At 40.7% G+C, this 23,851-nt stretch overlaps 1 protein-coding gene across 2 annotated transcripts in view; it reads left to right on the top strand.

Annotated features, from left to right (window-relative positions):
- SYT16 (synaptotagmin 16) overlaps nucleotides 1-23,851 on the top strand; it is a 322,403-nt gene that overhangs the window by 133,367 nt on the left and 165,185 nt on the right. The window lies entirely within an intron of this gene.

Below are 23,851 nucleotides of genomic sequence, written 5' to 3'. Positions count from 1 at the left end.
CTTACTTAAAGAAAGTAGGTGCTAGAAATCTGTTTGCTGAGGAACAATTGGCAGGAAAAAAGGACATAACTGAAATTTTGCTGTCTTGTGCTTGTTTGCAGCTTTTAACATAGTCTTGACCTTGGCATATGTGTCTTTGAGCTAAGTGAGCCTATGTGAAGCTTCCTTTTTGTGTGTCTGAATACCTAGTTCAGAGAGGGTGTGTAGAAGGATTAGTGATCTCTAGTCACCAGAAATCCCATGGCAACATGATCTGACATTTACCTGATAATTTTATACCTAGGTGAGAAGCCCAGTCTTCTGAGATTGGCAGAAACAGGCAGTGGCAATTACATTTTGTTCTCATTTGCAGAGCTTGCTTCTTTGCTATTAGAGGGGCTTAAGTCTGTAGATATCGGCTACTCTTCTTTTCACAAGCACACCGGAGGCGTCTGGTTATTTTTTACATAACCTGGGTTAAGAACTGAGAGCATTACTTCCTTTTGAGGCTAGGGCATAACACACAGCTTGTTATCAGGAACACGACAATGAGGATAAGTACATAAATATGGATAAAAGCACGTCCCAAAGCACCATCTCCTGCAGGAAGAAAGGTGATTTAGTAGGCACAAGCCTGACACTTCTTGTGTGCATAGTCATTAGTGACAACCTGTGTGTGCAGGGGAAAATTCACTTTGTACCATGGAGCAAGAACATTGCTAAATATCTATGAAAAATCCTCATGCTAAACACATTTCTGCTGGTTCACCTCTTCAGCACTGGCTTAGTTCGGTTTTTCTCTCCATTCTGAGGCCCAAAGGAAGAGTGATCCAGGAATTACTAGTAAAGACAGTTCAGGCTGTTTTTATGTAGTCAGTTCATCTAGCTATGCTCAGTGCATCTCTGTAGCAGCTGGTGGAGCAGCTTCTGTGAAATTTGTTGGTCAAGCCTGCTCACTAACCCCTCAGGTTTGGCCGACTACAAAAATCCTGTTGGAGTCGCTGGAGGTTTGAGTCGTTGAATTTTATGAAATACAATTCTAGGTGTTTATAAAGTTTCACACAGAGAGATGGACAGGAACAGAGAAAAGTGTTTATGTTGTTTGTAGGGGAGGATGCGTACAAGTCAGGTGAAGAGGAGAGATTCACAAAAGTATGTGTAAGGGATATTGACCTGGCGGTCGTGCCTAGCAACACCCCCCTGCCTCTTTCTGGATTTTAAATGTTTCAGGGAAGAATACTTGTTTAAGCAGTAGTTGGGCAAAACCAAAATTGATAAAACTTTTTTCTTTTGCCTTTGATCCCTGAATTTACAGTGAAGGCGTGTCTGAAATATCTTAGGTGTTTCTACTGCATTGCTGGGGCATTGATGTCTGGAGAATGTGTTGTGAGAAGCTGAGTTTGGGTAATCAAATTGGTTTTCTTATTTTTCTCTGTGCATGTTTCTAAAAGGGTAATATCATAGCAAAGGAGTTTCAAAATTTGTTATCAGTGTGATTGAAAACTTTTGATGGCTTAAATATGGTTTTAAATGTTGCTCAATTGCCTTTTTTTAAAACTGAAAGAGTGGGTAAGACTGCTGAAATAGAGTGTAGCCTTTGCATAGTAACATAGTTCACTAGGTCAATTTGTATATAAGACAGTTACATGGTGTGGTTAAATTACAGAAGTACTTTAAAACTATGGAAACATAAGGCACTTTTCCCTATGGCTTTAATTGAGCAAGGAAGGGGCCAGCTTGCTTAATCCACCTTGAGAATAATCCTTCCTGACCCATGTGGTGCTCACATCTTATCTAGGGCTTCTAAACCTGTGGATGCTGAGTACAAGATGCTTATATTCATAAAGGCAAGCTTTTCTGTTTTTTCCATGTGATTCATACTAGAGCAGATGGCTTGATCTTCTCCTATCTCTCACTTTATCCATGAGTTTTATGCCGCTGTCTCCTATTTCTTTTTCTCTAGCCAGACCTCCCTCCAGACCACCTGTTCACAGAGCCATGTGTACCCAGACATCCCATGAGCACCTCCGGTTCTGCATGTGTATCACATTATCTCCCTCCCTCACCCGGTCCTTTGCATGTGTCCCCGGTCTCTGCGAGTGGTCACAGCTGTCACCTGGCAGCTAGGCTGCAAGTCACTTTCCATATCTGACCACCACCAAATCCTAGAAGTTTCAACCTTAACGTCTGATGGAACTGCCTTTTCCACCCCTTCCCTTTGGCCATTGCCATCCTTCTGGCTCTCATCTGGATCATTGTAATGATTTTTAACTGGTTCTAGTAGGCCAAATAGTGCCCCATATCCCCTAAAGATGTTCACATCCTAATCCCCAGGACCTGTGAATATGTGAGGTTACATGACAATGGGTAATTAAGGTTGCTAATCAACTGGCCTTTAAATAGGGAAAGCATGCTGGTTGTCCAGGTGGGACCAATATAATTACAAGAGGCTATGCAAGTGGAAGAGGGAAGCAGACAAAGAGGTCAGAGTAATGCAGTATAAGAAGAACTCCACTAGCTGTTGCTGCTGGGTTTGAACATAGAGAAAGGGACCATGAGCCAAGGAATTTGAGCCACTTGTAGAGGCAGGGAAAGATAAGGAAATGGATTCTCTTTTAGTGCTTCCAGAACGGAATGCCACCCTCTTCACACCTTGCTCTTAGCCTGGTGAGACCCATTTTGGACTTCTGACCTACAGAACTGTAAGAAAATAAATGTGTACTCTTTTAAGCTACTAAGTTTGTGCTAATTTGCTACAGCAGCAATAGAAAACATACTTGTCTTCCTACCTCTGGAGTGCCCCATTCCAATGCACATGCAGATCTCATATTACTTTCTTGCCTCCAAGGCTTTCAGTGGCTCTCCTACCTCCACACTGTCTATGCAGCACCTCAGCTTTGTAAATAGGAGGAAATTAGTAAATAATGAATAAATGAAAACAGCCCATTTTCCAGCACATTAGTCCAAGTCAGGATTCTTTCTTAGAGGAGATAGATTAAAAGTCAATTTGTTATATTTTGCATATACTTTTCTAGGAATAGGATGGAGCCAACATATATTCTTTCTCTTATTTTCTTTTTTAAAAATATTGCCTTGTTTTTTAAGTTATGTGATAGCATTTTATTGTAGCCAACTTGATAAATGAAAAAAAGTCCACAATGAAGACACTCAGAGATGATTATTTTTATTATTTTGATGTATAGCTTTCTAGTTATTCATATGCCTACATCTATATTTTATGTTTTAAAACCCACTCTTCATTTAGTATAGTAGTACAAAAGTTTTTCTACAGCCCTTTTAATGGCTGCATGAAATGCCTTTGTGTGACTGTACTAAAACTTAGTGCCTGTCTCATATTGAACTTTTAGGTTGTTTCCATTTTTTCCCTATTGTGAACAGCCCTGCAATTAATATGTTTGCTGTATCCGTGTGTACATCTAGGATCATTTCCTTAGAATAAACTCTTTAAGTGTAATAGCTGGGTCAAAGGCTCTGGAATGTTAATGGTATTTGATATGTATTAGAAAACTGCCCTCAAGGAAAATTGTACCAGTTCGCAGTACCACCAACAGTGTCCTTTTCTTAAGTTGACCTTCCTGCTCTTGGATCTTTTGAATTAATGGGAAGACTAGAGAGCTTGACATCAAAGGTGACTTTGATGGATGGAAAAGAGGATAATTTTACTTTGGAAGTGGACACTGCTTTAACCAGTTGAACACACACTGGGCACTATGGCCACCAACCAGCACACCCAGCTCCTTCACAACTAAGATACTCTCTTACCATCCCTCCAGAGAACTGGTATCATTGCTATGCAGAAAAGTCTCAGGGTTGGCCTCGCCTTTCTGACTATACCAAATGCTGGAAACTAAGGGTGGACCCATGGCCCCCTTCAGTGTTTACAGGCTTCTGATTTCTGATAGGAGTCTGTGTTAGTCTGTTTTCACACTGCTATGAAGAACTGCCTGAGACTGAGTAGTTTATAAAGAAAAGAGGTTTAATTTCCCACAGTTCCCCATGGCTGGGGAGGCCTCAGGAAACTTACAATCGTGGTGGAAGGGGAAGCAGGCACATCTTACATGGCAGCAGGTGAGAGAGAGCGTGTGAAGGAGGAACTGTTAAACCTTATAAAACCATCAGATCTCGTGAGAATTCCCTCACTATCATGAGAACAACATGGGGGAAACCAACCCCATGATCAAATCACCTCCTACCAGGTCCTTCTGTCAACACGTGGGGATTATGGAGATTACAATTAGAGATGAGATTTGGGTGGGGACACAGAGCCAAACCATATCAGAGTCTGAAAGGCGACTTGACATGGGGCACACAGATAGATCTTCTCTCTCCCCTACACCCCTTCCCCATCTTTGCTTTAGACCTTATCTGCTCATGAGATTAAGCTACTGATGCCTCATGTATGTAGTTGCTGCATTTTATATGGCAGGGAGTGAGTCCCATAAATGCCTGTTGAATGGACCAGACTGACATCTCTGCTCACTCAAAATTAAGAGTAAAAATCGACTGCCCAGTCCAGGATAGTTGTGGCATGGTCATAGCTAGCTCTGACTGGCTGTTTTTGTAAACATTGATCAGGCATATACAAAAGCATTAATAAGGTATCAGGTGTGTTGTTAGCTACATTCTCTTTTTTGGTGGAACATGTTTGACAGGTGAGTTTGGGAAAGCCAGGCTAGTTGCCATGGAAACGCAAAAGCTTTCAGGCACTTGTTTGTTTGTTATATTCTTTTGTCGGTTTATGGAGTGTTCCGTGGAGCCCCTTGAAAGAAGATGTGCCACTTAGTGCTGACAGTTAAATCACCATGCTGCCTGTCAGAGATGAGAGCTGGGAGGAGGGGAAGAGACAGACACAAAGCTCCTTTCCCATTGTCTGCTTTCATAAAGATTCTGACTGTAGAAAGAAGGTATCTGAATCTGAAGCAAGAGGTCTCACTTAGTGTCCCTAAAATTACAAAATAAAATCAGTGAAAGTTGGAATAATCAAACCTGACTCTTTCATCCTGTTTTCCCAGCCTCTACCCTACACTCATCCCTGAATGTAGGACTGTATAGTACAGTTGTGTGATTTTTCTCTCAAAAGTCCAAGGGTGAAGAGCTGTTCTAGTCAATCCATGGACTCTGAAACAAAAGAGATGCCAGGAGAAACAAAACAAAGCTGTCCTGTTCAGAGTTGAGCTGTTCTGGTCACCATTTACCTCCTCTTGCCCTAGTCTCTGGGAGAGAGTGCACTCATAAGGTGGCCCCTTCCCAGCTAAAGGGCTAGTTGTGTGCAGAGGCCAGCACTGTTCCTGTTAGTATGATGGCTTAGGGTAGATAGTGAGGGTTAGATTATCAGACACAGTGGAGTACTGCCTAGGTGGCAAAGTGTTTGGACATTTACAAAATAAGTTATTTTCTATTTAAGAAAAAACAGTCATACTAGAAGAATAGAAAATAAGGAGAATATTTAAAAATACTTATATTCTATTTCCCTATTCCCCAAATTAGCATTTTAATACAAATTGTGTATATGTGTATATATACATATATGTACACACATACACATGCATATTTGTGTGTATATTTATGAGAGTATGTGTATATATGTATGTATACATATACATAGTTATATATATATGCACACATACATTCATGTATTACTGTTGTTTTTGTGGAAATAAAGATTTTGCTGCATATACTTTTTCTGCATAAACTTTCAACCAGCTTATGAGATATTTCTATGCTTATAACATTCATGATTGTATAAACTTTTTTTGTTTGCTTTTTAAATCACATAGATATACTATCATTTGATTCAACCCTTCTTTCATTTTGACATTTAGTTTATTTCTATTTTTCTATTTCTTCAAATAATTATGTGCTTACCTTTTTTTGTACCTATATGTAAATGGCTTAAAAAGTACATGGCAAGTCAACAAGTCCCCATTAAATGTTAATCATCTAAAGTTTCTTTTTTTGTTGTTAAAGTGGTGATTCAGCCTGAGAAAACCTCTGTATGACAAAAAGTGTAGAATGCTTTATGAATGTGTAAATCCTAAACTGACATGTAATACCAGAATTGAGGCACTGTTATGCAAAGGAAACTCTGGGAAGAAATGATGTGGTTTGGTGGCCGGGCGCGATGGCTCACGCTTGTAATCCCAGCACTTTGGGAGGCCGAGGCGGGCGGATCACGAGGTCAGGAGATCAAGACCACGGTGAAACCCCGTCTCTACTAAAAATACAAAAAAATTAGCCGGGTGTGGTGGTGGGCACCTGTAGTCCCAGCTACTCGGAGAGGCTGAGGCAGGAGAATGGCGTGAACCCGGGAGGCGGAGCTTGCAGTGAGCCGAGATTGCGCCACTGCACTCCAGCCTGGGCGACAGAGCAAGACTCTGTCTCTCTGTAAAAAAAAAAAAAAAAAAAAAAAAAGAAATGATGTGGTTTGGGACTACACTGGTGGGTAGCACGTGCTTAGATGTATTAAATTGCATTATAGCCAGTGCTAAGGAGATGACTAAGTTATTTCACCACATTGAGATTTTATTGTGGTGACCCAAAAGCGTTGGATGCTGCATAGTGGGCAGAGATTGGTCTGGACTGAGGCAAACTCCATTCTAGTTCTGCCTCTCATTAGCTTGTGGAACCTGGGACAAATCCTGTTTCCTTACCTGCAAAGTGATAGAATTGTTCTAGTTGACCTCTGAGGTTCCTTTCAGATCTAAAATCCCATTATTTGAAGATGACTCTGCTCTGTTTAATTCATTTGTAACCCGTAGTGAAAACAAAGTGGACTTGCAATACACTTTCCAGAGTTTAAAACTTTGTGGCTTGGGTACGTTATGGCAATTTTATTATAGTGAACTCAGTACAGTTTTGCGAAAGAGTATTTTCATTCCTTCTTCCTTTTTATTTTCAAAATTTATTTATTGCATAAATTTAAGGTGTGCAACATGATATTTTGATATGTATAGGAAAATGATTACCACAGGTAAGCAAATTAATATATCCATCACCTTCCATAGTTATCTCTTTTTGCCCATTCCTTCTTCCCCTCTAATTTTACTTGGGGGTGGCACTACTTGCCATCGCAGGCAGTTTGGGTGGGGCTGTCAATCAGATGGCCTTTCTCCTCCAGCCAAGAGGTCAGCATGACCTTTCCATAGGGGAACTCAAGGCCCTGCAGTGATTGAAGCTGATTCATGCCGACAGTGGCTCCCATTAATTTCTCCTACGCAGATGCCCACGCTGTCCTCATTCTGGCCCTTTTCATGTCTTATTTGTTCCCTTTTCTTTCTATCTGGTGGTCTTTGCATATCTTTTCATTATAGTTTGGTTGCATTTTTTAGCCAGAGTCATTCTGCTGCCTGCAGCAGAAAAGTCCTAAGCTTTGGTTGCTGGTGCTGTCCTAGCCTGGCTCTTCACCTAACTGGGGCTTTGTAACCAATGGGCAGCTTGGTCATTCTCTAAGCCTGTGTGTCCTGATCTATACCAGTGAGGGTAAGAAAACCCGTCTAGTTGTTGAAGTGGTGAAACTGACCAAGCACAGAATTGACACATGGTAGTTTCCCTTCAACCTAGAGTTTTGTTGGGAAAGTGTTTGGCCTGTGAATTTAGGACCTTCACCTGGATGAGCCCCCTGTGGGCTCTAAGTTGGTAGACTTAGAAGGATGTTTCTGATAGTAATTATGGTTAGTTTGTTCTTGATCTTGCTTTGCATCGTGGTAAGCACATAGTAGGTTCTTTTGAATGTATTTTAGAAATCATTAAATAACATATGAAAAATTTTTGTTATATGTTTTAGTAGTACATTTTTTCAAAATCATCAATGTTTTAATACATTGAGTAAAGGGCGCAAGTATTCTGACCCTTCAGCCAGGGCTTGTAAATATTTTAGCTCAGAGAAACTTGTGTCTAACTATATTGCTCTAATGGAATTTCAGTTGTATAGCACTGCTTTAATTATTGGAACCTTCTTTAGGAAAAAAACCTCTGAGCTTTGAGATAAGTTTACATATTATTATATGAATCACAATTTGCTTTAAGAGCTTATCTAAATCCCATCTGTTTGATTGGAAAAAGGAACTCGGAATGAATCCATCTGATTTTCAGTTTTCTTCCTTGGAGAGAATCGTGATTGAAAGTCAGAGTGGGGTTATGCGCTGCCTCTTTTTGATGGTTTCTAGAGGAAGTTTTAGTGTTTCCATAGCAATGCATGAGGAGTCATCATTTTCTGCCATGATTTCCCAGCAAAGAAAAAAGTACTGATAACTATGGTTTAGTAGAAATGAGAAAGTTGATACTAGATCATTTTGAATTTGTTCCGGCTGCCGGGGGATAGATAGGGCAGAGCATCGTTCTATCAACTGGAGGTGACTGACTCCCAGTGCCACAAGGCGGCTAATGAGTTCACTAATCATCAGTGGTAACGTCACAGAAATACATTCCTTATTTTGATTAGGCATGACACAGGGAAGAGGTCCTGCCATAATTGTCCCTGAGATTCCATAGAGAATTTGCATTTTAGAATGTAACGATGTTGCTGCACCTCCTCTATCACTTTTTCTCTTTTCATTTTCCACATCCGCCTGGCCTTCCTCTCTGCTCCCTGCACCACCTGTCCGTCCCCTCCTCTGTTCTGTGTCTGCCTTTATAGCCATGTTCCTTTACATGATTGCCTTAGCTCTTTGACGCTCCCAGAGAGAGGGTCACAAGCCCAGGTACCATCCTTGGCAACTTTTCATCACCCTCAGGCTGCTGGGCCTCGCATGTTCCCTTCCTTGAACAATTAAAACTTGTTTTCAGGTTTTCTAAAAATGGCAGCATTTATACCTGATGTCACAAGGGGTACCCGTGCATCCTTGTTTTGTGAAATCTGAACAAATTGTTCTCATTGGTGAATTTACAAGGACTAAAAGTCCTCTTCATCAGCTGTCCAGCATGAGCATGAACTTGTCTTACAGACAACAAAAGCCAGCAAAAAAGACTGTGCCAGGGACAGTGCTATCACTTGCTTTGGTGGAGGCTGGGCTGGCTGGAGCAGGGATTTCCCAATGGGTGGTGATGTCTCTGTGATTCTATTTCTAAGAGCTTCAAAGTTTACATTTGCTTTAAACTGATTTTGCTTTGAAGCAGTAGTCCATCATGATTTTTAAAGTTGGTTATCATTTGTAATTGCTGGAGCAAGGCCAGTGTTAATGGCAACCATGCCTTGCAGTTTGAAATGTTTTCTCTCCTTGTTTAGCAGAGTTAAGTGGTTTAGCGAGTTCTTGAAAAGAAAAGGCGATCCTTTGCCCTGGGGGAAGACTAACTTCCTTACTTTGCCAATTGTGAGGGGAAGTCCTTTGAAAGTAAGGTGCAAAGGAGCTGTAAGACCTACTTAGCTTTTAGATTTTATTTATCAGTTTCCAATTCCGGCCTGTGCTCAATCTCCACTGCTCCTCTGCCTTTTTGGTTAAAATTACTGAAGCATTTGCTGACAAAGTCTCTAACGATCTCACGACCAGTCAGGGTAATTTCTTGACATACAGCCACTGTGGATGGGCAGGAAGCCCCACTTGCCTTTCCATGGAGATCTGGAGAGTGTTGGGACAATTTTCAATAGGAAATTGTTTTTGTTGTTTCAGTGGCAGAAATGGAAGTCAGCATTAGGCACCAGGCTTCCCAGATATGATGTGGCATTTGGCTTTGTTGGGTTAGAGAACCAGAAGAAAGAGGAAGGATGGAAACTTGTCCCTATCTTGGCAGTGGGAAACCCCAGGGACTCCCATGTTTATGGTCAGGCTTATAATTGATCCATGTGTCTATGTGTCAGTCACACATATTGACAGAATACCCGCTTGTACAAGTATAAGGGAGAAAATGGCACATGAGTGTCCTGCCTTCAAGGAGCTTACAGTCCATTGAGGAATACCCATTTTAACTTTCATCTGAGGCCTATTCTGTTGCCCCAACCTCCTACCCCCCAAGACACACACACACACACACACACAGGGTGTTTCAGACAGGAAACTTGGAGGGATGAGACCACATATCTAGACTATAAGTTTAATTTTTCAATGAATTACCTAAGGATAAATAACTTTTTAAGAAATGAGATACGCAAACAGGGTGGGGATTGCTACAGGCTCTGCTTTCACACCTTTTTCTCCTTATTTGCTTCCCTGGTGTTTAGTGAATGATACTGTACCCAAAACCCTGTGATAGACACTGTATGAGCTGGGTGGGGAGGGTACAAGGAATATTAGACGTGGGCCTCCAAGGGCTTCACAAAGTAGAAAACAGCTGCCCAGCTTGCCAGATACGAGATGTTTGCCAGGTAAGTAGTGTGGGAGTGCCATACAGTTCACCTTCAGGGTTGGCTGGGTGGGAGGGGACTTGACTAGGAAGGCATTCTTGGGGAGGGGATTGGATTAAAGGTCCGGAGGCCTAGAAATGAATAACTAATGCTCTCTCCAGGGCAATGCACTGAGGTTGTTAACTCTGTTGAACTACAAGGCTTCCTTTGGGGGCATAGTGGGATAAACCTGGAGTTTACCTTAAGAGACAAGCAAAAGGATTTAAGGGGTATCCTTAAGAGACAAGCAAAGGAATTTGGGCTTTATATTGTAGCTAATGAGAAATCAATAACACCAGTTAAGGGGGACTGAAATGGTTAAAAAACAGGTGAAGATGAATTTTGTTTGATCCTAAGAAGGATGAATTTAGGGGACAGAGGGAGCGTGGAAACAGAATCTAAAGGGATTTTGTGGTAATTCCTAAAGGATATAAAAAGGACAGACATGAGGCCAGGTGCAGTGGCTCATGCCTGTAATCCCAGCACTTTGGGAGACCAAGGCGGGTGGATCACTTAAGGTCAGGAGCCCAAGACCAGCCTGGCCAGCATGGTGAAACCTCGTCTCTACTAAAAATACAAAAATTAGCTGGGCATGGTGGCGGGTGCCTATAATCCCAGCTACTTGGGAGGCTGAGGCAGGAGAATTGCTTGAACCCAGTAGGCGGAGATTGTAGTGAGCTGAGATCGTGCCACTGCACTCCAGCCTGGGCAACAGAGTGAGACTTGGTCTTAAATAAAAACAAAAACAAAAAAAACAAAAAAGGACATGAACCAGGGGGCTATGTGTCCAGGAACTTTGCTATAGAAGTCTGGAGGACCTTTAATTATTTTCTCCTCCTGTTCCTCATGGATGCATAATCCCCCCAAAGCACTAACTGGCAGTCTGTTTTAGGGCCAGGAAGCACATGTTTATTCAGTGAGACAGCTAGCAAATAATCCTCCTATGCACACCTACAGTTCACGAAAGACACTGTATTAGTCCACTAGCTCTGCTTTCACAAATGCCACCAACTGCAAAGCTTCAACAGCAGAGATCTATTTTCTCATGGTCCTGGAGGACAGAAGTCTGAGATCAAGGTGTCCGCATGGTTGGTTCCGTTCTGAGGCTTCTTTGCTTGGGCTCTACATGGCCATCTCCTTCTGTCTTTGTGCGATCTTTCCTTCACGTGTGTACATGCCTGTGGCCAGATTTCCTCTTGTTATGAGGATGCCAGTCGTGTTGGATCTGGGCCCACTTTTAAGGCCTCATTTTAGCTTCTCTCTAAAGACCTTATCTCCAAATACAGTGACCTTCTGAGGTACTAGGGGTTAGGACTTCAATCTGTGAATTTTATGGGAGACACAATTCAGTCCATCGCAGTGTCTAAGGGGGAAGAAGAAGGATGAATGAAAGGACAGAGGCTGAGCACCTCCCCTGACCTCTCATCCCAGGCCCTCGTTGTACACTTCAATCCTATCTATGGTGATAAAATGGGTCACCTCCACAGAGAAAGTTCCCTGAGCCAGCTTCCTGTCATTCTTTTCTAGGAGAATTTAGGCTGATGTCATCTGGGGGCTTTTCAACTCCCAATCTTAGAATTAGCAGCCTTTCTCCTTTTTTTTCAAAAAAACTCTGGCAATGCTAGTTTCTTACCATATTTATTGCAGTCAACTGTTTATGTGCATGATAATTTTTATAATGATGGGAGGAAATCTCTGAAGATGAACAGAATATACAGAATAAACAGATGAATTAAGTTGCAACTACATAGTTTTCATTATTATCTTTTTCACGGGGTTAGCACATATTTTTGAATTCTTTAACCTCAGCTTTTGAGGTGACATTCCTTTTATTTCTATTTTTTTTTTTTTTTTCTGTTTCCATCTACTGGCCTTAGGCTGATGCTTAAAGGTCCTCATGTTATTGCTTCTAAATTCTTGTTCCTCTCTCTTGATTTGAGACTAAATAGCTCTCCTCACGGCCACTGAATCCCAATGGACAGTGTCTGTTGCATTCTAGCCTCAAATAAACAACAACAACAAAAATCCCCTAAAAAACTATGATAAGGCAGGATAGCAGAGTGATTAAAATAAGGTCTTGAGCCAGACTGTCAGGGTAAAATTCTGGCTCTGACACAGCATTCTGCAACTTTGGATAAGTCATTCTCCAAGCCTCAGTATATTTCTCATCTGTTAAGTGATAATAATAATAATTTCAATGTCTTAGGACCCTTGTCAGATTTAAATGAGCGTAAAGTGCCTGGCACATAGTAAATGCCATGTAAGTATAAAGTATAATAATTATTATTCTGCTTGTCTTTGTTCTGAGTAGCTTCCCTGGAGATTCAGATCTTGCTTGGCCCCTTCTCCATTTCCCTCCCTCTCAGGTTTTCCTTTTGTCACCCACATAGTGGTGGGGCAGGCTTCCCTGGAATGCTCTTCAGACCGGCTGTTCCTAGATCAGACTGAGAACCCGAATGGTTGACAAGGTCTGTAAGTTTTGCTTGCCTGGGGGCAGATCTGCTTGAATAATCACAGATAGGCTTCGCCTTCCCTGCCAGACTCCACTGAAATGAAAGGCTTCCTGGGCCTTAGGGGAGACTGTGACATTTGCCCCTTTCCTGTGCAGAAAGACCACTTATTTGGAACCAAGAGTTACAGTCTAAGGGAAAGTTTGGATGGGCATGTTACAGTGGGGAGGGGTAGTGCTCCTTTTGTTATGTTAGTTTGGGATCTATAGACAAACACATGCCTATCAGCGTTGAAGGTGAGGTTCTCTGCCTCAAAAGGGTTAATTGCACAAACGCCAGCCTCTTTCCCTGTGCCTATGGCCTGCCTTGGGTCAGCCGCTGCCAGGACTTTACCAGTCACTAGCTATCCCTTAATGATGCCTCGTTAAATGCTTCATCATCCAAGGACTCCAAGGGGCTCAGATTCAGAGCTCTACCATTCAGGCATCAGCTCATATATCAACCAACCAGTAATAATTCAGGTCTACAACAGTATCCTCACTCTTTGGGCTATTCTTTGCCTTGGGGAAGGGTGACAGTTGCAGTTGTTTTTTTCTAAATCTTCATTCATAGCCCTCTCATTCTTCCCTGAAATCTGGGACTCTTCTTGCAATCCATAGTGACTTTTGTGAGACATTCTTGCTACTTTTCCCTTTTTCCAGCACAATCCTGTCCTCCATGAGATAAAGTCTTCTGCTCAATACCTCTCATTCTATCTTCCCTTGCCCCGGCCTGGGGCGTCAAAGTCCACTCATTTTTTCCCTTTATCTAGTCAAGTGGAATCTCTCTTTTCTTCTTAGCTCTGCAGCTCCCTTTAGTACTTCCTCCACAGTCCCCATCCCTTTCCCAAATTGACAAATCCCATTGCTCTGACCACAGGTGCAAAGGTGCCCCTTCCCACTACAAGTTCTCAATGAAGTGGGGGGCAGGGTCTCAATTTTCAGTTTGTGAACAATTGAAATGATTTGTCTTAAATACAAGTCAATAAGCTTTTTGGAAAGTATCTGGAGCCAGATGAAATCCATCCAAAGGTAGAAGACATTTTTTGCCTTTGCCTGGCAAGGCTTCTTTGGCCATATATAAAAAAATATTACTCATCAATCAAATGTATTTATGAATATGAAAGATGTTCAGAAATTGGCAAAATATACTGCTTTTCTGCAACTCAACAAAGAATATTATATAATTTACAAGTTTCAGATGTTAGTCTTATTTTTATTTTAGATAAGGCATTGCTTACAGATGTAGATAATGGGATGTTTTTACATCAAGTTGTTGGAGTGTTTCTTGCTAAGTCACTCGGCCTCCTTTAAAATCATTTCTTATTTTATAATATTTGATCCTTATTGTCCCCTTTTCAAGTCTTGTTTTGTGTGGAATAAATTTCCCACACATAGAGCCTTCCTTGAGAATACTTATTAAGCTTCTTGAAGTTAGAAATCAAGTTCCAGTTATGAATGGATGCTCAGTAAGCAGTTAAATTATTGATGGAGTGGTATCAGGCTAGTTCACCATGTTGGAGAATAGGCTCTGTTCAATCTTCACTCTCTTTAGTAAAAATACCAGTGGTGTTATCAAAATGACACTCCACTAGGTTTAAATAATGAAAGTTTAGCTTGGAGAGATGCCAGATAAGCTGAGAAATATATTTCTTCTTCTGTTTTTCGACTCACAGTAGGATTCTGAAACAGAATCTCAGCAGGAATTTAGATGACTGTGATCCTGTCAATGATATGTACTGAGTATTTTTGGTTTTGAATTGATATTTTAGTGAGTGCTTTCCTAGACTAAAGATGGGGGTTGAAAGGAGAAAAGCAGGCAAGGATGTCTTGAAATGTTTAAATTCATTCTGTAAAGTTTTAGTTTTATTTGTTTGTGTTCTAGGGTATTCTGGCCCAAAATTTTTTTCTTGGGTATTTGCATCTAATAGTTTTCCATCCTTAGGTTTCTATCAAATATAAATCAGTTGAAAAACAACATTCTCATAACAAAGATCAGAACAGAACTGAAGGAGATAGAGACATGAAAAAACCTTCAAAAAATCAATGAATCCAGGAACTGGTTTTTTGAAAAGATTAATAAAGTTGATAGACCACTAGCCAGATTAATAAAGAAGAAAAGAGAGAAGAATCAATAGACACAATAAAAAATGATAAAGGGGATATCACCACTGATCCCACAGAAACACAAACTACCATCAGAGAATACTATAAACACCTCTACACAAATAAACCAGCAAATCTAGAAGAAATGGATAAATTCCTGGACACAGACACCCTCCCAAGACTAAACCAGGAAGAAGTCGAATCTCTGAATAGACCAATAACAAGTTCTGAAATTGAGGTAGTAATTAATAGCCTACCAACCAAAAAAAGCCCAGGATCAGATGGATTCACAGCTGAATTCTACCAGAGGTACAAACAGGAGCTGATACCATTCCTTCTAAAACTATTCTGAACAATAGAAAAAGAGGGAATCCTCTCTAACTCGTTTTATGAGGCCAGCATCATCCTGATATCAAAACCTGGCTGAGGTACAACAAAAAAAGAAAATTTCAGGGCAATATCCTGAATGAACATTGATGTGAAAATCCTCAGTAAAATATTGGCAAATCAAATCCAGCAGCACATCAAAAAGCTTATCCACCATGATCAAGTGGGCTTCATCCCTGGGATGCAAGGCTGGTTCAACATATGCAAATCAATAAACATAATCCATCACATAAACAGAACTAATGACAAAAACCACATGATTATCTCAATACATGCAGAAAAGGCCTTCAATAAAATTCAATACCCCTTCATGCTAAAAACTCTCGATAAATTAGGCATCGATGGAATGAATCTCAAAATAATAAGAACTATTTATGACAAGCCCACAGCCAGTGTCATACTGAATGGGCAAAAGGTGGAAGCATTCCCTTTGAAAACCAGCACAAGACAAGAATGCCCTCTCTTACCACTCCTTTTCAAGATAATATTGAAAGTTCTGGTCAGGGCAATCAGGCAAGAGAAAGAAAGAAACGGTATTCAAATAGGAAGAGAGGAAGTCAAATTGTCTCTGTTTGCAGATGACATGAGTGTACATTTAGAAAACTCCATCATCTCAGCCCAAAATCTCCTTAAGCTGATAAGCAACTTCAGCAAAGGCTCAGGATACAAAATCGGTGTGCAAAAATCACAAGCATTCCTATATACCAATAATAGACAAACAGAGAGCCAAATCATGAGTGAATTCCCATTCACAATTGCTACAAAGAGAATAAAATACCTAGGAATCCAACTTACATGGGGTGCGAAGGACCTCTTCAAGGAGCACTATAAACCACTGCTCAAGGAAATAAGAGAGGACACAAACAAGTGGAAAAACATTCCATGCTAACAGATAGGAAGAATCAATATGGTGAAAATGGCCATACTGCCCAAAGTAATTTATAGATTCAGTGCTATCCCCATCAAGCTACCATTGACTTTCTTCACAGAATTAGAAAAAATTACTCTAAGCTTCATATGGAACCAAAAAAGAGTCCATATAGCCAAGACAATCCTGAGCAAAAAGAACAAAGCTGGAGGCATCACACTACCTGATTTCAAACTATACTACAAGGCTACAGTAACCAAAACAGCATGGTACTGGTACCAAAACAGAGATATAGACCAAAGGAACAAAACGGAGCCCTCAGAAATAATACCACACATATGTCTACAACCATCTGATCTTTGACAAACCTAACAAAAACAAGCAATGGGGAAAGGATTCCCTATTTAAAAAACAGTGTTGGGAAAACTGGGTAGCCATATGTAGAAAGCTGAAACTGGATCCCTTCCTTACATCTTATACAAAAATTAACTCAAGATGGATTAAAGACTTAAATGTGAGACCTAAAACCATACAAACCCTAGAAGAAAACCTAGGCAATACTATTCAGGACATAGGCCTGGCCAAAGACTTCAAGACTAAAGCACCAAAAGCAATGGCAACAAAAGCCAAAATAAACAAATGGGATTAATTAAACTAAAGAGCTTCTGCACAGCAAAAGAAACTATCATCAGAGTGAACAGGCAACCTACAGAATGGGAGAAAATTTTTGCAATCTATCCATCTGACAAAGGGCTAATATCCAGAATGTACAAGGAACTTAAACAAACTTACAAGAGAAAAAACAACCCCATCAAAAAGTAAGCAAAGGATATGAACAGACACTTCTCAAAGGAAAACATTTATGTGGTCAACAAACATATGAAAGAAAGCTCATCATCACTGGTCATTAGAAAAATGCAAATCAAAACCACAGTGAGATACCATCTCATGCCAGTTAGAATGGTGATTATTAAACAGTCAGGAAACAACAGATGCTGGAAAGGATGTGGAGAAATAGAAACGTTTTTACACTGTTGGTGGGAGTGTAAATTAGTTCAACCATTGTGGAAGACAGTGTGGCAATTCCTCAACGATCTAGAACCAGAAATACCATTTGACCCAGCAATCCCATTACTGGGCATATGCCCAAAGGATTATAAATCATTGTACTATAAATACACATGCATACGTATGTTTATTGCAGCACTGTTCACAATAGCAAAGACTTGGAACTAACCCAAATGCCCATCAATGATAGACTGGATAAAGAAAATGTGGCATATATACACCATGGAATACTATGCAGTCATAAAAAAGGATGAGTTCATGTCCTCTGCAGGGACATGGATGAAGCTGGAAACCATCATTCTCAGCAAACTAACACATGAAGAGAAAATCAAACACCACATGTTCTCACTCATAAGTGGGAGTTGATCAATTAGAACACATGGACACAGGGAGGGGAACATCACACACCAGGGCCTGTCAGGGGGTGAGGGGCTAGAGGAGAGATAGCATTAGGAGAAATACCTAATGTAGATGACAGGTTGCTGGGTGCAGCAAACCACCATGGCACGTGTATACCTATATAACAAATCTGCACGTTCTGCACATGTATCCCAGAACTTAAAAGTATAATAAAAAAAAGGATGAAATGACGTATTTTGCAGCAACATGGATGGAACTGAAACCATTATTTTGAAGGAAATGACACAGAAACAGAAAGTCAAATACTGCATGCTCTCACTTATAAGTGGGAGCTAAACAATAAGTACACATGGATATGCAGAGTGGAATAATAGATGTTGGAGACTCCAAAAGGTGGGACGGTAGGAGGCGGGTGAGGGCTGAATAATGACCTATTGGATACAATTTTCACTATTCAGGTGATATCTAAAAGGTCAGACTTCATGACACAGTATATGCATCTAAGAAACCTGCACTTGTACCACTAAAATATATTTTAAAAAAGAAAACATTCTCAGGTACTGTTTTCTGTTAATGGGTCCCACATATTACTGCTCAGATATCCTACAGAGCTGATGGAAATGGCAATTTTGGATTGGAAAGTTAGAGAAATGGGCAGTGAATAACACTCTTTCAGAGGCTTTCTGTTCTCTTTTTCAAAGCCCCAAGCTGTTTAGGACTAGGTCCTATTCTGTGGGGCAGAGCAGGGCAACTAGTAAAATTGGGAGTCACAACCATACGTTTTGACAAATGGTTGAAGAAACTCCAATTGTTTAGATTACAGAAAAAATTGGGGAGGCATAGAGCTGTCATTAGCTATTTGCAGAATTGGTGCTGGCTTTCTTTGTGAGGAAGAATGTCTAAGCAGAAGATGTGGACAAAGAACCGTTGCACTGCTTGGCAGAGTCATGAGCTTCCCAGCCATCAGATACATTCAAGCAGATGCCGATGGTTGTCAGGCAGGGTGGTATACAGTGAGGTCCTTCATTTGGTGAGTTGTTGGAGGTTCTTGGTTGGGAGGAGAGCACTACTGCTGCAAAGAGTGGATGCTGTGATTCTATGTAAGACGGTCTCAGGGAGAAGCAGCAGAGACTGGTAAAGCCAGTACTGTCAGAATGCATGGGGAATCCTGGGCTCCGGTCTCAGCTCTGCTACAATATTGCTGGGTATTTTGGGCGGATCTTTTGGCCTCTGATTTTAGTCCTTCGTGTGTGTGTGTGTGTGTGTGTGTAAAATGAAGGGTTGAGTCAAAGTCCTCCAGGGTTCCTTCTAAATTAACAGTTTTAAGATAATAGTTTTCTTAGCTTGCACATTTGATAGTTGACACAGCCCCAGAACCACTGAGGCACCTAAACCATAGGGCAAGAGCAGCAGAGCCACATGCTTGTTACAGCCAACAAGGACACACTACCTATGGGATTAATTTTCTTGAGGAATCTTCCAGAGACATATCTCATTCCATACTCTTATTCAGTGACAGTTTACTGATAGGGTTATTGTGCATAAAATGACTTAAAGCAAAATGTAATCCTGGAGGTTATACTTTTTTATTCAATTAAAGTAACATGGCTCTATTATGAATAAGGCATCAGGAATATGATGATGAATAATAAGATGCCATCTCTGGCTTCAATAAACTGCAGCCTAGTGGGGATAACAGCTGGATTAAACTAACAATGATGCACTGAAATGAGCTTAGTGTAAAGGCACAAGCATTGTGCAAAGGGTGCATTCATTCCTTCTGCCAGGTGGGACTTGGATAGGCTTTGTAGAGGAGTTGACTTTCCAGAGGGTCCTAACAACATGAGTAGGACTTTACCTGGGGAGAGTTTATTCCAGGGACAGGGATTATTATGAGGCAATGCACAAAAGTTTGGAAGTACGTGGTGTGTTTAGAAAAATGAGTAATCTGGTGAGGCTAAGCATAAAGTATCTGGAAGGTCTGCTTGGTAACCAAACTGGAAAGGTGGTCTGAGGCTGGTTTAGAAAGAGTCTTGAGTGTTATAATATTTTGAGCTTTAAATTTCAGAGGAGAGCCCTAGAAGCTTTTAAGTATAACCATATCTGCGGCTCATGTACCTAATTCTGTTAGGGGTTAATAGAATGGATTGGAGTTGTGAGGGATCTGGCAGTATCCTGCGTAAGCGTATGTGTGTAAAATAATCATTGTTCAGCCGTGTTTGTGAAGTGATCTCTATTTGAACCTCACTATCCTGTAAGGTTATCAAAGTAGCTTAGTCTAGCTAAGTCCTCTCTATCAGAGACCAAAGTTATATTTTTGAGAAATTAAGGAGCTGAAAACTTGGACTAGGCTTTTACAAAACTAAAAAATATATATAAATAAATAAAAAATTCTAAGGGAAAGGAGATGGAGGACAACCTGAAACTGGAGGCTTTCGCGGCAGTCCAGCCTCGGAATGGTAAGGGTCTGATTGAAGCACTGCGCTAAGAATGAAGTGGTGCATATTTGGGAAGTTTCAGAGGACTTTTGAAGAGGAGAGTGAGTGAAGTCCCACACTTGATAATGTTAGGAATCCTGCAGGACATCCTGGTAGAGATACATGTGCCAGATTAGAGATTTGACATACTTGGTAGCCCTCAATGACAGCTAAAGCCACGAGAAAAATGCAGAAAATATGTGAAGGAATCCTTGTTAAAGTGGGAACAGTACCAAGCTCAGAATCTTGAAGATCATGAAAACTTTGTGAGGTGAGCAGAGAGGTGGAACTTTGAGAAAGCGGTTGAAGTGATAGGAAGAGAACCCTGAACCAGGACATTCTGGTGATGACTTAGGCATACAGAAAGTAAAGCTGAAGAATAAGGATGTGTGATGTGGGTTCTAGCTCTGCCCAGAGGTTTGGGCCTTCTGATTTTAAAAGGCCATTCTGGAATCTGAGTGAGAGAGTCCTTAGGAGGAGACAGCTGAGTCATCTACCTAGTAGATGGATGGAAATAGACCTTGAGAAGATCCAGCTTTTCTTGCTCTTATTCATTGCTCACCAAGCAACCTTTTGATCTGTCATTTCATCTTAAGTGAATCCACCCCCAGATACGAGATTGGTTCTAGTTTCCTGGCCAGGAATAATCATTATAGTATAAAGGCAGGTGTTCTGATTTGTCACACATCTATGTGAAAGCACGTTGACATCTCCAAGACAAGACACAACCCTGTCCTCAGCACCCCATATCACCCTGGTTATAGAGTTAGTACACTAGACCAGAGTCTCCTAACTCACGGCCGAGTACTCTTTTTATATCCACTAACTTTCTCTGCCTTTCAGCCTGTGGCTGTTTTAATTAGAATTAACCAGTCCACAGAGACTGAGTATCTCTGTGTGAACTTTAAATCTCGTATATTTTTTTTCTTTTCTTTTCCTTTTTTGAAAAGAGATAGACTTTGCTATGTTGCTCAGGCTGGAGTGCAGTGGCTGTTCAGGGTATAATCATAGTGCACGAAAGCCTTCAACTCCTGGGCTCAAAGCGATTCTTTCACCTCAGCTCCCTGAGTAGCTGAGACTATAGACGCTCACCACACCGCACTGGGCTGATTCTTGTATTCTTAACCAACAAAGTCCTAGAATAGAATTTGGACTGTGATGTTGTTATTGGATGCGGCAATAAGTGAGGCTCAGCTTAAAGTCATCCTATATCATTCACATTTTACAGCATTCGAATGATCTCGGTTAACCCATGTAAGTACTTTAGCCCCCTGTGATTCTGATCTGGTGAGGGTAGCTCCGTACCCTTAGAGGATGTTCCCTAAGGAGGCACGCTTTTCTGGTGAAAGTTCAGACAGTTCATAGCTTGCTATGAAATCAGGGCTTTGTTTCACAAGACTTTGTAACACGGTGCCTGCAAAGCACAAGAATAAAAGCACCACCTTCTGTGCCTCAAAGTCCCAGTTTTATAGTCCTTGTCTGCTTTGCGAATTAAGAGGCTTTGACAACTCCCTCCTGACCTAAATGTGTAAAATGTTGCATGTTGTTTGGGCTGTTCTAATAGCTTTTGTTTGGCCCTTTCTGAATTTATAAGGTCAAATGTAATTAGCCCCGGATATCCACATCCCCACTGGGAATGGTTTCAAGGAGCAATACATGTTAAAATCTATTTAAAAGCCTCCTACCTCTTTACATCTTTAAAAATTGTTTACGTCTCTAAATTGGCCTTGATTCTGGAAAGGTAAATGGGGGAAGTTTGAGGGATTAATTGGACTGAGTTAGGTACTTGTGCTCAAGGTTAGAAATAAAGGACTCTTTTAGATGGGCCTGTAGTAGTTGTGTTTTAAGATCAACACTTATGCTTGCCATATGGAGCCAGACCTATGGCTTTCACAGCTGCAACCCTTTGGCCCCGTGTAATCTTCCCTTGATGTGTAGTGATAATCACCAAGTGGAATGCCTGGTACAGATGGCCTCCCATGCTTCAGTGCACAGCCCCTCTGGGTACAGATGATGTGCAGCAGAGTGATGTGGGCACGCAAGTGGGTGGAAATTTTCTAATGTGTCACAATAATAACAATGCTGAATCCTATTGCTGTTCAGCTTCCTCTAGAACTTCGGCCCACGCGGCAGCCTACTTGGTTCACAGTCCTATGTGAATGCTAGACAATTAGCAGCTGATAATGAAAAATGCCATGGGAACCAGTGGGAAAATAATAGCTTACTCCGAGGATATAATGAAGTGAAATTAGCACAGACAGTAAAACAGACAATTTATGGTGTCTTTTTTTGTAATTAAAAAGAACCAGTAAATACTTCTAGTAGAGAAATCTGAGAATCGATTAGAATCCCATCTGTTTTGGAAGAGGGTTTTTGTTTTCTTTTCCCCCAGAAATTAACTCTAGAGAAACTTCCTCTTAGGAAGAGGTTCCTACTAAGGAACTTGAATAGACAAAGGATGCCGATTTTATTTGAATATATGATAGTTTTGTTCAATGGTTGTTACCTAAATGGTTGTTTGTGGTCTGAGCTTTAAAAAGGGACACTAATGCTAGATAATTGGTTTTATTGGTTAGGGCTGTGCATTTTTGCTGTCATCTGAAATATCTGCAGATTTTGAATGCTCCCAACAAACGAATTCTTAGTAACAGGGTGAACTTATATCTGTGGACAGGTAACCTTTTGAACACAAGAAAATGTGTTGTCTGAAAAGTTTGGGATTGAATGGGTCTTTCAGTATTCTTATTTCTAGATGTCCCATGTACTACTTAGGCAAGTCCTTAAGCACCCAGTTCTACACCTTACTTTGGGGGTCAAGAGTTAAAATGGGGAGAGTTTTATAATCATCTTTTAAAAAATATTTGTTTTAGGCTGCAAGAAAATGATTTGTCTTTTTAAGGGTATTGGATTAGTGACAAACAATTCTGTTAAAGTTTTAGTCTCACTGTGTGGGCAGTCTTCTGTGAGTTGAAAATAAAGTTACAAACAAATCAAAATTATATTTCACTCCAAATGTTTTCCAAATGCATTTGTTTTGGAGAGTTGAAGAAAGTCGGATGTCTTTCTTCCAAGAGTTTTTTTATCTGTCTGAAGTAGACTTGTCTCTCAATCTCTCTCATTTGTAAAAATATTCTCTTTTTATGTGAAAGTTAAATTGCCCCATTGACTCAACAACCAATCCCCCAAAATAATGTGTTTGAATATTCTCTGACATTTCAACATGACATACTTTTATTGGGCATATGTTCCTAATTATTTCTATAATTATATTATATTCAGTATATATATATATATATATATATATATATATTTTAAGATAGGGTCTCACTCTGTTGCCCAGGATGGAGGGCAGTGGTGTGATCACTGCTCAGTGCAGCCTCAACCTCCTAGGCTCAAGTGATCCTCCCACCTCTGCCTCCCTAATAGCTGGTACTACAGGTAGGTGCCACCATGCCCAGCTAATTTTTGTATTTCAGTAGAGTCAGGTTTCGCCATGTTGCCCAGGCTGGTTTCGAACTCCTGGGCTCAAGCGTCCTTCTGCCTCAGCTTCACAAAGTGTTGGGATTATAGGCATGAGCCACTGTGCCTGGCCATTAAGTTCAACGATGTTGAACTGATACAGTGATGTTCATGCTAACTGATTGTTTTGTTTTTTTTTTTGGCAAATGACATAAATTGTACAAGGCTCATGTATTGCTTAATTAAATTCAGCAACATAAGCATGCCATTGAAAACCCAGCCATCCAGAAATGTTGACTGTGGCCTTATGAACTAACAAATCA

This window comes from Hylobates moloch, unplaced genomic scaffold (assembly GCF_009828535.3).
Source record: "Hylobates moloch isolate HMO894 unplaced genomic scaffold, HMol_V3 SCAFFOLD_16, whole genome shotgun sequence".
Taxonomy (NCBI): Eukaryota; Metazoa; Chordata; class Mammalia; order Primates; family Hylobatidae; genus Hylobates; species Hylobates moloch.
This window is presented reverse-complemented; position numbering and strand designations above follow the sequence as displayed.